The sequence below is a fragment of the Lissotriton vulgaris genome, unplaced genomic scaffold (assembly GCF_964263255.1).
Source record: "Lissotriton vulgaris unplaced genomic scaffold, aLisVul1.2 SCAFFOLD_568, whole genome shotgun sequence".
Classification (NCBI taxonomy): Eukaryota; Metazoa; Chordata; class Amphibia; order Caudata; family Salamandridae; genus Lissotriton; species Lissotriton vulgaris.
The window spans coordinates 730,813-747,162 of NW_028245922.1; the positions used below are offsets into that span (position 1 = coordinate 730,813).

The 16,350-nt window shown below is 43.8% G+C and overlaps 1 protein-coding gene across 1 annotated transcript in view; it reads right to left on the reverse strand.

The window, feature by feature from the left end:
• The window catches only part of LOC147666252 (phosphatidylinositol 3,4,5-trisphosphate 5-phosphatase 2-like), a 420,611-nt gene that overhangs the window by 338,208 nt on the left and 66,053 nt on the right, over positions 1-16,350 (reverse strand). The window lies entirely within an intron of this gene.

Consider the following 16,350-nt stretch of genomic DNA (forward strand, 5'->3'; position numbering starts at 1 on the left):
TGAGTGCTAAAAACCGGAGTATTATGCGATGCAGGGTGCGCTACGAAATTCGTTTTATTCATTAAATTGTTTACTTACCTTCAATTATCCATACTCCGGTTTTTAGCACTCACCACCCTGCCCCTCCCCCGCCCCGCCTCTCCGCTCCACCAAAACTCCCTCCACGGGCCGTGGCTGTAGGTCAGCACTATTTTCTTTAATGGTCTTCCCCTATTCCACCCTCAACGTCACCTCCCACTTTTACATTGTTGTTATTAATGTATTTATTCAGCGCGATCTGCTTTCACTTTAGCAGCCGCGCTTCTTTATTTATTTAATTTGCCTCATACCGCGCTTTCACTTTAATGTTAGCTGTGCCCCATTCTTTAGACACTGCTCACTGTAACCTGAATACGGTGAGCAGCATCTAAAGAACGGGGCGCGGCCACTATTAAAGTGGTCTCACATTTGTGAGTATTACTGCTCTTAGTTTAGATGTGCTAGGTATCCATTTATTTTTCTCAGTCGGCGCGCCATCATGTCTCTTTTGCTCAGCGGTCCGTTATTGATATTAATGTCTAGGTCTGCTTTTGCTGTCAGTGACACCCAGTGTCTGGTCAGGCCAGTGCCAAGTCAGACGTACTAAAAAATCAACAGCTTGCAACTGCAGTATTATATCCTTACGAGTCGCAAGAAGTGAGCCCCCCATCCCCCATCACACTAGTCATAATGTGGACAACAACTCGCAAATCTATTTGTGGCTCATAGTGTTCCTTCACCCCAGAGCAATTATGTATGTTTACACTAGAAAAGCCTGTATTTTGTGCCCCGCAGGCTTTGATAACGCAAAACCCTTTTAACATCAGGCCCTTGGCCCCTTACTCAGATCGGAGCCCCACAAATTCTCTCTCCACGGTAGGAGGCGCAGTTACCTCGGGGAGCCCTTACATTAGGAAAGGCCTCAGGGTCCTCACTTTTCTCTTCGCGTAGCTTCACAGTTCACAGCCACTTCCGGTCCATAGATGGAACGCTTCTGCTTTATGCTCGGCCTCATTCAGTCTAGCAGTGCGTTTGCCCAGTCTGGCCTGAACATGGTCGCCTTTACATATAAGTGACTCCCTTTTAGCAACTAGACCGTCAATACACATTTTTAAAACGGCTAGTAAAAGTTTAATGCTAGTGCTGTCGTCAAATGTTGTTTGTACTGCAGCTCTTTACACAAGGTCCAAACTACCCTCATTGTTTACATCTGCAAGTTTTAAAATGTAGCATCACGCCTATGCTAAATATGAAGCAACACAGCCATGAGAATGGTCTACGCAAGTGTTTGGCCAAACTGGTAGTGAGCAGGAACAGCCTGTTGTCGCTCGCTGTGGGTATCGCACTGCCTTGCACACACCACCTTAGAAGGTCCAGAACATACCAATAAGACTTCAGGAGAAGAGTAAGCCAGGTGCCAACAGTCCCCACTCACAACTGCAGGATAAGGCGTTGGTCACAAACAGGGCAAAAGTTCCAACAAACATTTGCAATGTAATAGGTTTCGTAAATGACAATGCCTTTTATTTATGTGTTTTGAAAACCTGCATGCAACGACTAGAAGTACAAAATGCAGGTAAATAAAAGGCATTGTCATTTACAATGCCAATAGGAAAATTTCTCGAAAATGCGAGACCTATCGCATTGCAAAAGCTTGTTTCTATTATAACCAACGAAAACGAGTTCCATAGAGTGAAGAAAAAGCCCAAAATCCATAGGGGTCTTTGTGGAGAATGGGCCTTAATTTCCTAATTTCTCCAGCGATATGTCAAGTGTTAGCAGTTTTTTATGTCAAAATAACTGCCCAGCACACGTTCCCGGGACCTTTGCCCTGAGTTCAAATTTGCAACATTTATGTTTCTTGTGTAAAACAGAATGGCTCAAACTGTAATTGGAGCAAGGCAAACATGTCTCAGATTGATTTCATGCTAATTTTTGTAAAGAAAAGAGATATTTTGTCTCCACTATTCAAGGATGAAACAAGCACGGTTAGTTCAATAACCCCCAAGTCAACAGCAAAGCCTTAAACAATAATTAAAATCACAATTCATGGCAGTCCATTCTTCTCAAGATCATAATTAACGCACCCCACCCACAGTTACATCAAGAAAAGGTATACTCATGGAAACATCAATAGCAAAAGGGTGAGACATTACACCATATTTTAAAAATAAAGGTCTTAAAATTTTCCGTCTCTAGGATAAAAAAAGAGGAAAACATTGTATACATGAATAATAGTACATTTCCTATGCAAAGTGCACGTACAACATCCCTTATTTTTTCAAGCAGAACTAGAATATCCTCAAAAGGATTAAGGCCTATTCTAATTTTTTTTAATGTACATACTATGTAAGGAATCCGACACGTGATAAAGATAAGGGTACTTAGCCAGACTGCCCAGGGAGACATTGGGCCAGATTCACAGAACTAACTTAAGACAAAATCCTAAATTTACTACTTTTGGCGTTCACAGAAGTTAGGATTTTGTCTTAAATTTGTTTTAAGACAGACTTAAGACAGACTTAAGACAGACTTAAGTTAGAATGTTGTTTTAAGTCTGTCTTAAGACAAACTTAAGACAAAATCCTAACTTCTGTGAATACCAAAAGTAGTAAGTTTAGGATTTTGTCTTAAGTTAGTTCTGTGAATCGGGCCCGGATTCATTTGCAGTGAGGGTCTCTGAGATAAATTTTCGGGTGAGACGGAATCCAAGCAGCTTCCCGCAGTAACTTCTTATGTGGAAAGGGCTCCCAGCTGCTAAAAACCCCTCCAGATAACATGTGATCTTTAAGATTGAGTACTTTTCTCTTGAGAGTCAAAGCCCCTTTTAACTCACTTCGTTGGGCTTCAATCCAGCGTACCTGGGCTGTTCTTTCCGAACTGTCCAATCAAGTCAGGGTATTTAAAAAAAAATAGAAACATATGTTTTTCATATATTCCCAAGAGCTGCCTGTTATTTGCACTCATCATCGAACCATCCTCATGTATATCTAGTTATATATTTATTCCGCGTGTTGCCCTCTGACCTTGAGAAAGTGTCGAGGCAGCGAAGCACACGACCCCTTAGAGAAACAAATACTACTAGTTTGTCTGGGAAAGTATTATAATTGGTGCCAGGCAGGTACATGAGTTGGAACTCACTCAGGGCCATATTATCAAGAAAGGGCGATACATTATCGCCGCTTTTATCGGCAGGAAACTGCAGCTAAAGCGGGGATAATGGGCTTGATAATAGCAGCCCAGGTTCTGGTATTAACCTGGGCTGCTATGGGAATTCACAAGGGCATATTATCTAGCAGTTTCCTGCCGATAAAAGCGGCGATAATGTATCGCCCTTTCTTGATAATATGGCCCCCAGGGGCATATTATCAACAACTAGCAATATTTATGGCTAAATAGGCTTAGCGAAAAAAAATTTATCGCCGCGCATCGCCGAATTTTATCGCAGAGATAACGTGCTTTTAGCAACATTTATCTCCAATGCGATGAAATATCCGGCGATAGCGGCAAAATGCGTGAATATCGCTGGGAATCCAGCGATATTCAGGCATTAATGCCAATAGGGTCTTAACCTGAATATCCAACTCCCATTGGATATACGGGTTAAGAAGTGGTCTGAGCAGGCGTTAGTTTTCAGCGATATTCGCGCAATGTTTGTAATCGCTACGCCTGCGTTCATAATAGGCGAAAGCGATGTTAGCGACTGCTTTCAGTCGCTAACAGGTTGGGTATGCCCACTTTGCATGTCATTAGCGATAAATATTGCTGACATGCAAAGCGGGCCCCAAATCGTTCGCTATCACCTAAAAGCTGCCGCTAACTGATGTTAGCGACAGCTTGCTAATAGGGCGATGAAATTATCGCTGCTTTTCGGCCGCAAAAGCAGCGATAATTTCATTTCGCCCGCCTTGATAATATGCCCCTCAGTTCCTTCCAGTGTTTTGGGCCCAATCGGGTGCTTAATCTAAGTGGAAACTCCATGGCCAAAGATAACACTTTTTCAATTAATACTACTTCCCTTACTGTTAAAGCCCCTGTGAAAACCAGTGGTCCCTCCCTTCATGATGTAATATCTTAAGAGCCTCAAACAGCCTAAACTTATCCCGGGGGACAAGGATGTAAACAGTGCGATGAACCTTGAATGCCGGGTTGTCAAAGCCAGAGTGACCATTCACACATATGAGACGCTCTACCCAGCCAATCCCAATAACCTCAAGTCGCACCCCTTTGTCTCAATTAGAACACCTTCTTCTAGGATTTTATAAATCACTCAGGGGCAGATTTACAAGCCCCTTGCGCCTCATTTACGCTACCATTGCGTCACTATTGTGACGCAGCGGCGGCGCAAATCCTGCGCCAAGGTGCAGGATACTTACAACGTGATGCATCTGGGAGATGCGTCACGTTGTAAAGCCCTGCGCCACATGTAGGCGTTCCTGCGCACGTTCTGGCGCAGGAACGCCTCCTTAAAGTGGCTGAGTGAAATTTACAAGATTTAACTCAGTCACTTTTAGGCCCATGCTGCGTTAAAACCCTGCGCCTGCCTGGAGCAGGCGTAAGGATTGACGCAGCATTAACTAGATAGGGCCCCCAGAGCATTGCTGGAGCGGCGTCGCGCTTGCAATGCAACTCCAGCAATGTGCACTTTTACGGCACAGATGCGTAACGCATCTGTGCCATTTTTGCCCCATGGTGCGCCGCATTGTAAATGCGGCGCATCCATGATGTCGGAGCTGTGGCACACAATAACTGGCGCATCCCTGCTGATTTGCAGGGCTGCGTCACTTATTGTAAATATGCCCCTAGGATGTCACATCATGCTTCATCCGTTCTAGTACAATCAATTATAGAATTAAAAATCACCTGCAATGATCACAACACCCTCAATGAATTCCGAGGTTCTTCTTGATAACTTTGCACCCAGACTTTCCAAAAATTTGGCCAAGAAGTCCTCCATCTCTTAAAATCAGAGGTTCCTGTTGCTTTTGTTCCATCAGGATTTCAACAACTGAAACGTGCGCCCACAGACTTACAGATCCTGTCTTTCCTACGGTACTTGCAATTTTAGTGGAGATTAATGATAAAAGCCCCCCCTGTACAATCTGTCCTCAGTGCGTGTCCTGCTATACCTACAGACACAATACCCTTACATTCAGAAACTTTTCGAGCCAAGTCTCCTGCAGGAGGATAATATGAAAGTTTTCTAAAAGAGGTTGTAATTTTCCTGATCTTACACACTGTTAATTATTTTTTAAAGTGGGAGGGAAAAAGCATCACTGGGGGAAGCAACATGGGTGGGCGTGGGTTGGGGTAGAAGCAACACAGGGGCGTTGGGGGCGGGTTGTTAAAGCAGGTGGGGGAACCAACATAGGGGGACAAAAGCAACACAGAGGTCGAGAGGTGGATGCAATTTGGCAGCAAGGGGGAAGGAAGCCGTACGGGCGCGTGGGTGTGGAGTCTCAAATGGGAAAAAGACAGCAACATGGCGCTGGCATGGACAAGGCACACTGGCAAAAAGGCACCACAGGGGAGTGATTGAGAAGCAGACAAGCAAAAGAGAGGAACCCAAAGAGTGGCGGAGAGGAGAGAGAATCACAAGAAGGAGACAGTTGGAAAACACATGCACTTTTGTACAGTGCTTAAACAAAATGAAAAAAGTAGCATCTGGCAAAGCGATAAATGGATACATATAGTGATGCATCCATGTTCTACGGGAGGGGAAAACACAGGAAGAGGAAAGGATGTCGACACAGCTAACGAATAAGAAGTAAGCAATCAAGAGTGGCAATGAAGCCAACCAATGCTAAGCAATGGGCGGTCTCTAAGCTTGCTGTAAAGTAATAATACTTCTTGCAACACACAGCCCAGGCACTATCTTAGGCAAGACCTAAAAAGGCCTGAGTTCATGAACTAGAACCAGTTACCACCAATAGCCTACCTCCTATTAACCGGGTAAGGGGGGGAGTGTGTTCCATTGCTTATGGGGAGGGTACACACATTCAGGGCCTCCCAGAGTCTGGAGAGCCTTGTGCTCTGCTTCTGCAAAGTCACTAGAATTACAGTGCAGCTGGGGAAAAAAGCACACAACAGGCCGGGACAAGTCAAACATGGATGGGAAAGCAGCCTCTACAATGCAAGTTTTATTTTTTATCTAACCCAGATCAGTCGTACAGGATTACACCAGTCCGGAGACTCTCTGTTGACTGAATGGTTACACCTTTGAGAAAATGTCTTGTTGAAAGAATTATGGCCGCAACTGGGTCATACATGTTGACTTAAACACATAGGGCCAACAGTGCTTAAAGGCTCATACAGTAGCAAAGTATTACTTTTTAAATACAGCTCTGCTCTCAGGGTAAAAGTCTGTGACCAATGGCATGCTTCCTTTTCTTCTCTTTGTGTTGTGCCAGCTGACGTCCAGCTCACTTTATGGACGTGTCAGTTTGCACTATACATAGCAGACTATTGCCATGCGCTTTCAGTGCAGATGCTCAACGATAGGCCTTATTCAGGGTCTGAAGTAGGCAAGGTGACTTTTTTGAATTCTTCTTAGAGATCAGCGTAGTCCAGATGGAATGCATGTAATTAACCTTTTGAAGAGATTACACCTGTGTCTGGAAAGTGGAGACCACCCAATCCAGCACAGCCTAGACCTTAGCCAATCCATCAACAGGTTCAACCTTCCACTGATCGACCGATGCAATGCCGCGCTGCACGATTGAAGACTGCCCCATTTGGCAAGGGGGTCCTTGATTGGCAGTTTCTCCTTCTATAGTACCCTCAAAGCTCTTCAGAGATGTTCTGATGCTCTTTTAAGCTGGTACGGATGACATGTATGTTGCTTAAATAACAAAATGTCCCCAACCTAGTGCCCACAGGATATGAAAGATTCTTGAATGTGGCTATGGTAGTCCTGAAACAAGCAAAAGGTCCTACCTTGAAACGGTTATGATCCTTTAGGGTTGAGACTGTAATTTCATCTTTGGCTCCAAACGTCAGTAGGTTTAGAGGTCAAATACTTACACTAAGAAAGATAGAAATAATGTACAAGTGGACAGCCCTAACCATGGGTGGCCAGCTTGGATATCGGGTGAGATGAAAATAAGAAGACATCTTGCATGATTTTCACACAGATTGCTTGAAATAAGGAAGAGCATCAGTAAAGGAGACAGTAGAAGAGACGCAAGGGAAAAGGCTTCATTAGATGTAGGGGAGTTTAACAGTAAGACACAACACATTCTGGCAAAAATGGAATTAAGCTTTGCTATAAAACAAATGTGAGGACTTAGAAAATCGATAGCACCATGCTATTATTAGAATAAAACTGCTTTCTGAAGGGACTGAATGTGGAAATGCTATACAAAGTGTACATGATCTGTGTTGGACTTGCCTGTCTCTGCATGATCACCCCCAAACATTTGCTTTCACCCCTCCTGTTTTCTGAACCAGTTTTTGTTGGCTTTAGGACTCTGCCCATTTTGCCACTGCTAACCCGGGCTAAAGTGCTTGTGCTCCCTCCTTAAACATAATGAAATTTGCTTACACCCAATTGGCTCATTAAATATACGTTTAAGCCCCTAGTAAACTGGTTATACAGGTAACCAGGCCTGTAAATTAAATGTTACTATTGGTCTTGCAGCACTGTGCCACCAACTTCAGTAGCCTTTCAAAACATGTCCAGAGCCTGAATTGCAGCCTGTGTATGCATTTCTAAACTGCCATTTTGACCTAGCAAAGTAAACCTTTTCCCAGACCTCAACCATCCTTGTTAATACATAAAGGCAACCCCAGGGTAGGCCTTAAACAGTCCATAGGGAAGGGTGCGTTGTATGTAAAAAGTTGGACAGGTACTTACAAGTTTTACATATCCTGGTAGTGAAAAACTTCCAAATTAATTTTCACTATTGCAAGGCCTACCTCTCCCATATGATAACAATGGGTTTTCTTATTACATTTAATAAATGATAACTTTTGATTGGGAGCAGGAAGAAACGTTACATTTTGTGTCTGAAGATTGGTAATTTAAATCCCTCTTAAATTGTTAAATCTGATTTTAAGCCACCATTCTGAAAATGCAGATTTTAGAAAGTTGACATTTTCTTGTCCTAACCATTCGGTACCAGCAGCCTGTTCCTGGGTCACTAGACTAGGTGTAGTTGGCAGTTGGCCTTTGTGTATTACTCCCAGACAGCATCACAATACAGGGTCTGAGTGTTGGCAGGATGGGCCATCTCTTGCAGGATGGGTGGTGGAGCTGTCACCTACACACTTGCACTTCCAAGATACTGGCCCAGCTCACACACAAAGGAGTTCACACTAGCCTATTGTGCCCCCAGACAGACTGGGACCAGACCAGAGAGACAGGAAATTTCAGACACCTCTGTAGGGGGATACTCCAGAAGTTTCTCCCACTTCAAAGTGGGCACCACGTATAAAAAGGGGACTCTCAGACCCACTCTACAGTACACTCCTGGACCTGTGGATGCTGCAGATGGACACCCTGTTGCCCTGCTGCTTGAGGCCTGCCCTCATTGCTGGGAACGAAGGCTAGAGCTCCACACTTTATTCCAAGCTGAAGTGACCCCAAAGGTCATCTCACTGACCTCATGGAGCTACTGGGACATAGCAAGCTCCAGAGGCCACTCTTCAACTGCCCAGCAGACTATCTGCACTGGACCTGCCTGAGCCCTGATGGCATCTTCTGAAGTGAGGTCTTAATCTCCAAGAGTTACCACAAGGCCCTGGGCCCTTGGTGTGGCACCAGGTGAGCTCCTTCTTAAAGAAAAGGAGACATCCTGGGTTTGGGCTCCTCGCAACCGCGACCCGGCTCATTCACACCAAGATCTTGCACCTTTTCCGAATGTCAATGCAAAGCTCCGGTGAACAAAACTCTTTACGCTACAGTGACTGACAGTAACGACCTGCACTACAGTATTGACAGCCTGCGATGACTGCCAGTGTGAATCTTCAGCAATGACTGTCAGCGATGTCCGACCGGATCTTCGCATTACATCGATAACCGTCTGCAAAGCCCCTATATCTGGCCTGCAGTCCATCGTGGTCGGCCTGAACTTGTGACTTTCACCTGGTCTCGTATGACCAGATATCCATGAGTGGCACTTAGTGCTTTTAGGAACTATACTTATTATAAATCTTTAAAATTGCATATCTCTGGTTATACTGATTGGATTTTTATTGTTTTGGAGTCAAATAATTTATAAAATGTTACTCTTTTTCCTAGATTGGTGTTGGATTTTTCTTGAGTTGTGTTTTGAATTTATTGCTGTTTGTGCGCTGCATAAGTATTTTACACAGTGTCTCTAATTTAAGCCTGGCTCCTTTTGTGCCAAGATACCAGAGGGTTTAGAACAGGTTAATTTAGCAATTATTGTGGGTTCACCCTGACAAGGATTGTGGCAGTTGGTTGAGAAGGCTTTCACCTTTCTCAGCCAAGCACCCAATTTCTCACAATATGCATATATTCATTCTTAAAACATGGGCACTTTAGGAAATCTTAACTTACAGAATTCTTAGGGGTTGATTTAAGTAGGGCGGAACTGCTAACAAACCAAGAGATATCCTGATAAAATTGCAGGCATTTCATACAAAGAAAAAAAAACTTTCAGCTTTGTACAATTCCATTATTGTCCACATTTTCAAGTACACTTCCCGTGCAACATGCAAGAACAGTGGCGACGAGTCACAACAGCACTTATGAGTACAGGTATTGGTACTACAGGAAGACTCTTCTCTGTCCTCTTCCATCTCTCCGTCAAGCACTTGTAGAACATCCAACTCCCTATTATTAAAAGTACAATCAGGGCACAGTCCTGTCGATTTGTACTAATTGTATATGAATATTCACTGAATATTTCCATTCTATCTCCGTTGAATATGTTTTGAGCACCAATTCATAAAGGTATGTGAAAGTACGTAACAAAGTATTACAGCAGTGCTACTTTTCCTTCTCCAAATTGCTTTTGGCAATAGGTCCTATGGTACCACATCTCTGCATTACATAAATATCCCCATACAAAAATGTCGACCTGCAGCTCATCTCACTAGCGACTCCTGGCTCCCAAACATGTTAGGAGTGAAGTTAAAATAGTAAATTAACTCTGTCTTAATTTATGTGGAAAGGGATTTCGAATTGATTTGGGAATTAAATATAGGCAGGTGTATTGGAATTATGCAGCTACAGAGCACCAGATGATATGACTGAGAACACTAAATTATGTGGCAAGAAAAGACAAATTATTATGCAATGTAATTTAGCATATTCTGTGGTGCTATTGTTTCACTTTTTCATTTTACCACACATTAATACTGTCTTAGTAAATGTTTCACCTTTTTAACTCCAGTTTAGCACCTGAATACAGAGTAAGCATCTGAGAGGTGGCCAGTGAAACTTGGCATCTGCCCCCTCGCACTCTGGGGAAAGCGGAACAGGTCACTGGTAGCAAGCACGGTCTCTCAGTGATGAGAAAACTTATGCGGATAGCGGCTTTCCGACAGGATGGGACTTTACACTAGCTCAAGATCCCCACCACCCAAAACAGGGGCAGGACAACCAGTGCTTAATTTGTAAAAAAAAAAGTCGGTGCCAGGGCGCTTCCCCGGAGGCCACTGCAGCCTGCACCGCACATTGCAGCTGCCAATGACTGTGACAACACAACTACTAGCCGTTTCACTCCTACACGTGTGACATTTCAGACTATTCCAGGCCACACAAAACTATAATAATGGTGTGAGTGACCGGTATTATTCTTTCTTCACATACATTGGCTTATTGAACACTGCTGTTGTGCTAATCTCAAAATTAGACTGACAGCACCACCATGTGGTGGGCTGTCACTAGAGCTGGTGCTGACAATTAGGTGCTGGTGATGAGCACTGGAAAGCACCAGCTCAAATTAAGCACTGAGAACAGCCCACCAACACAGCACTAATGATCGTGTCGCCATCAGTTGTCCAAGCACCAGGACACCTCCACACTGGAGATGAATGCTTGAGGTTCTCAAGAGGAAGGGGAATGCTGCTGCACTTGAGTCGAGGCTGTGGTGCCAGAGGGAATGTTGGCTCACACTCGCGCTTCAGTTCAGCGAAGCTCTACAGCTGCTGGGGTTTGTCTAGCACGGCTGGTGGGGTGGAAGCCCTTTGATATCTGAGGAACCCGTTCCTTCATGTAGACAAGCAGGAGAGAACCGAGCAGGGAACCGAGGTCCCAATGGGGCAAGCAGGCGGCAAACCAGGGATTCAAGGGCAATGTTGACTGCCACAGCGGATGGCACAGCGACTGCCCCATCAGCTCTATGGAGTGCTGCCTGTGGTTATTCCTGTCGCTACTCTTCTCCAAGACACAGATCAGTAGATTTGCAGAGCTATGCACTCAGGATACCTCCAGTACTCCCTCCTCAGGTGGTTCAAGCAGGCTTCTTCAGTCAAGGGTTTCCATCACTTCCACCAGGACTCAAACTACCTGGGGGGCTGGCACACGTGTGCAGAGAAGAAAAGACAAAGACATGGAGAGACATGCTGCAAGGTGCACCTAGGCCATGGGTGCAGGGGCTTTTCCATCCCAGCTGACCTGCATCAGATCCAGCCCTGTAGCTGATCTGGTTTCACTGAACACTTAAGGCCCACAGCAATGTCTGTGCACCTGCAAGAGAAGACAGAGCATTATGAACATTCAGCAAAGAGTTGAAGGATTTTACCGAGGGACCAGGGAAGGGGTAGTCACATACTAACTCCGTGGATTAGTGAACTAGTCCTCGGAGTAGCTGCATGTGCTTCAGTATCAATATCAATATCAGTTCGATGGAACGTGCTCAAACAGCTACTTAAAAGCCAATGTTCTTCTGGAGCCTGAAGTTGGCTTTCCTCATGATAGCATGGGGCCTGAACACACCATGCAAACAGCTCCTGACTAAAACGCACCTGACCGATGCTGTCACAAATCGTGTGCCGTGAAGGCTTGTTCAACATATGGCCTGAGTGCCCGCGCTCTAAATTAAAATGTCCTATGGGGTCAAAAGCACCTGAAGCAGAGTTCCTTGCGTGTCAAGATAACTGGTGATTAATGCACCTGCTGGAGAGAGATTGAATTGTGTCTGGTCACAGTTTAGACTCATCATAAGGTATGAGCCTGCTGCAAAACATGTTTAGTAGGCCAATTACAGGATTGTATTATATGTGGCTAGCTCAGTGGGTTACTGATGTTGTCACAGGGATCCTTTTGTTACTTGCTGCTCATAAGTTACAATCCTAATATAGCTCAGTGACCCATTAAGTGTCATCAAGGAGCTGCATCAAACTACAAAACATAGGTGAGAAACAAATGTTGTTCACCAGTCTTTCATTATCTGAAGGTTGCTAAAAAAAAAGGGCGTGTTTGGGTAGAAATAAACTGCTATGGGCAGTGCAGGTAAGACCGGTGGGGTTGGGTGGGGGATTTCGACAGACAACCAGTACGGGAAATTAAATTAATAATTATTTTTCCATCGTCTGTCAAAATACCTCCCCACCCCTCCGCATCCCCCCCCCACCCCCACCAAACTCCCTCCTCCCCCCACCGGCATACCTCTCTTACCTGCATGTGCAGCGGTTGGAAATACATTCTTTCTATTTAAAACCAACTCAACCACTGAGGTACTTTTAAAATTTTGACTTGTGCTTCTCCAGTTCTCTTAAAAAATGCCTACCATTATGGATGATGTGTGCCGCCAACACCTTGTAATTCTCTTTTTTTTTTTCTTGTCCTCATATTCGCCCTTGGTGACCATATAGTAACGAACAGTTAGAGGAGATGACTGGGACACTGACCCAGAGTAACTGGGGGGGATTTTAATGGTTCCTGCCGGAGTATCCCGCAGTGCCAAGCATCCACAACTCAATCATCGTCAGGTGCTACCAACTGGACTAGCATACTGCTCAATACAACCCAAATCGTAACCGACGTCGCCCTTGTAGGGTATGTATAACAAAATAGGATCGAGTAAAACGACCCAGCAAGTAGCTGAATCATAGGACATGGGGGAAAAAAAAAAAAAAACATGGTCTTCTGGTCTATGATTACCAGTTCAAAAGTAGCCAAAATCTTCTCTTATGTTGGTTACCTTCTATAGCCATGTCTAGTTTGGACATCTGTAACATGGCTGCACGCCAATCAGTAAAGAGAGGAGGAGTCTTATCTTTCCACCGTCTGCATATTTCTCTTCTAGCCAACAAAAAGCTATAGAAGACCAACTTTTTACATATGCCGTCAAGCTCTGGTATAATACCAAAGAAAACTAACATGGGACTAGGGCTGACTTGCGAACCTATTGCTGACGAGAGGGAAGCACAAATTTCATTCCAAAATAATGATATAAACGGACACTCAAAAAACATATGAACATCTGATGCTGCTACCAAGCCACATCTAGGGCATGCCACCTGATCATTATTGGGGAACTTTGATAGACGCAATGGAGAGTAATACACTCTGTGCAGTGTGAACAAGTGATTACGGCGGAGCCAAGAAGGTTTCACAGTCTCTCCCAGAATCTTAAATGATTTTAGCCACAGACCCTCCACATCGGTGTTGGTGATATATGTTTTCCAGAGCGAGAGGGGTAGCAGGAAACCTTCAGTTTAACCTTCTTGAAATACTTAGGGTCGCCAAATTTTAACAAAAAGTTCGTCGGCCCGATTCTTTCCCCCTTAAGAAGTGCTGAAAATAATTTCCCGCACCCAGCATTGTTAGGGGCCTTTAAGAGCATCCTGATATGAGAAAGTTGAAAGGCCCATCCATAGAACTGCAGATCTGGTGCTGCAAGGCCCCCTTTTTCTCGACAACGTCTTATCTTCTTCCAAGATAATCTAGGCGTATGACTATTCCATATGAATCTATTTATTTCGGTTTGGAGTTTGGCAATCAAAGATGGGTCAAAAAAAAGAGGGATAGTATTAAACAAAAACATAATCTTGGGTAAAATAGTCATTTTACCAAGTTAGACCTGCCTATCAGGGAAATAGGGAGAGCAGACCATAATCTCATTGATCTTCGAGCCTCCTTAGCCACTTGAGCAAAATTTAAGGGGGCAATCTTATTGATGTCAGTATAGATGTTTAACCCGAGATACCAGAGGGTAGAACTAGGCTGTACCCCTACAACCGGTACGGGATGATTCCAGACCATAATGTCGGTTTTGGATGCGTTCACTTCATATCCGGATATTGCACCGAATTCTTCCGCAATAGATATAACGGTAGGAAATGACGAGCACAACTCGGATGAAAAAATAAGAACATCATCCGCATACAATGCAACCTTCTTCTCCCATCCTTCGAAAATAAAAGGTTTTATATTAATGTTATCACGAATTAGTTGAACAAAAGGTTCAATATATAAATCGAACAAAAGTGGTGAGAGAGGACACCCTTGACGGGTTCCTCGAGTGATGTTAAATGGCTCAGTAAGATCACCGTTAACCAATAATGAGGCAGAAGGGTTTTTGTATAATAGTTTGACAGCTCGCCTAAAATTATCACCTAGATTAATCTTTTTCAGCACTTCCTCTAAATATATCCAGTTTGCCCTATCAAAATCTTTTGTAGCATCAAGAGTAAAAACTGCTAAGGGAAGAGATGCTAATGTGGTCATGTCCAGTGGTTCCCAAACTTTTGACTCCTGAGGACCCCCACTGAATCATTACTGGAAGCCGGGGACCCCCAAGCAATTTGCATAATTTAAATTTATTTTTAAAAACATCTTTTGTAGCAGAGGCAATTTCAGGAGGGAGACAGCCTGAATTGGGTCTATTGGCATGGACATGTATGCATACAGCAGTGTATTATTTAGTTGTACAAGGCTCCTTCTCTCAACCATAGCAGCACCTCTAAATTCTCATTCCAGAGCCTCGGAGTGGTGACCCTTAATTACAGAAACAGGTTGAATGATTGTGAATTATTATCATGTTTACCTATTCACAGTTTAAGAAGGTCTAAAATATTATACAATTATGAAGCTTTTGATAATAAAGACATGCCCCAAGGAGCAACAGATATTGTGAAAATTCTAACAAGATAGTGCACAAAAGCGATGAGTCCAGTGTACAGAGCAAATTCAAGGTCTATATTAGGAGTTCATCATGGGAGTGCAAGAGATGGCAGGAAGGTATCGGCACAGGAGGCATATTGTTTCAGCGAGATCATGGAACAATGCTACGCCAATTACCATAAACCCCTGTTAGACATTATCTTTAGTCACGGACAGCAGAACACCATTTTACCACCAAGGGGTGAGCAATGCAGTTAAGGCATATTTCAGAGAGGCCTCGCGTGGCACCTAACATGACCCTCTCCTGTTAGGATGCCCACTGCCCCGTCCCCTGCCAACAACAAACTGCAAAGGCTACACAGAATAAGAGCTTGATATGTCTGAATATGAAAGCTTGACAGCACACATAATTCACCCAAGATCTTGTAGAAAGTGAGCAATCAGACAGCAACGCGAACATCCTACTGCTGATCCTGTCTGCATCTATTTTTACCTGCCTGCCAGGTAATGGTAACCTATACACATGTACCTTTCAAATAATTCACTTCTGTTGGTGGAAGCTTGCACTGCATTTGTGCGCGCGCAGAGGAAGCTTGCTCTGCTGCTGCCTGTGATTTTTTTATCTAAAAACAACAATTGATGGACAGAATGCAGAACAATGTCATACATTCACCCCAGTACAGAGATCTGGGCCTAAATCAATGTGATTTATTATCTGTTCTGTGTGGGGATGAAAGGAGTGTTTGGGGAGCTTGTGGTGTCCACAATCCTAACTGCTGTTTGCTTTGTCAGTGCTTCTCAAACATGACATAAATGAGGGAAGAGGCAGAGCTTCCTCGCATGAGGTTGGCATTTGTAAATCTCTGCAAACCCTTTCACTGGGATCCGCTGGAATAACATTTAATTTTTAAAGATGGTCTTTAGACATATGCTGCTAATGCGCACCAAATATGTATTTCAATTCACTTACTAAACGTACCCGGTGTGAGATCTGAACAATTCACAAGAAGGGTTTTCTCTGCCCTATTATTGGTAATGTGTAAATGTATATATGCTGCCAAACAGGATAGATTTAGACTAGAAGCATACATTCCAAAATGTTTCGAAGAAGAAAATTGAAGATTTCACAGAAATAATCAGGAGAGTGTATCACCCTGTTGACTTCTATTCAAGCAGAGGCAATTACAGGAGGGGGACAGTCAAAAGAAAGCCATTTATGGCTTCGAAAATCAGGAGTCTCCCATCGGATTCGGGTCCATTGTATGTAGCAGCACACTGTGGACGATTATCCT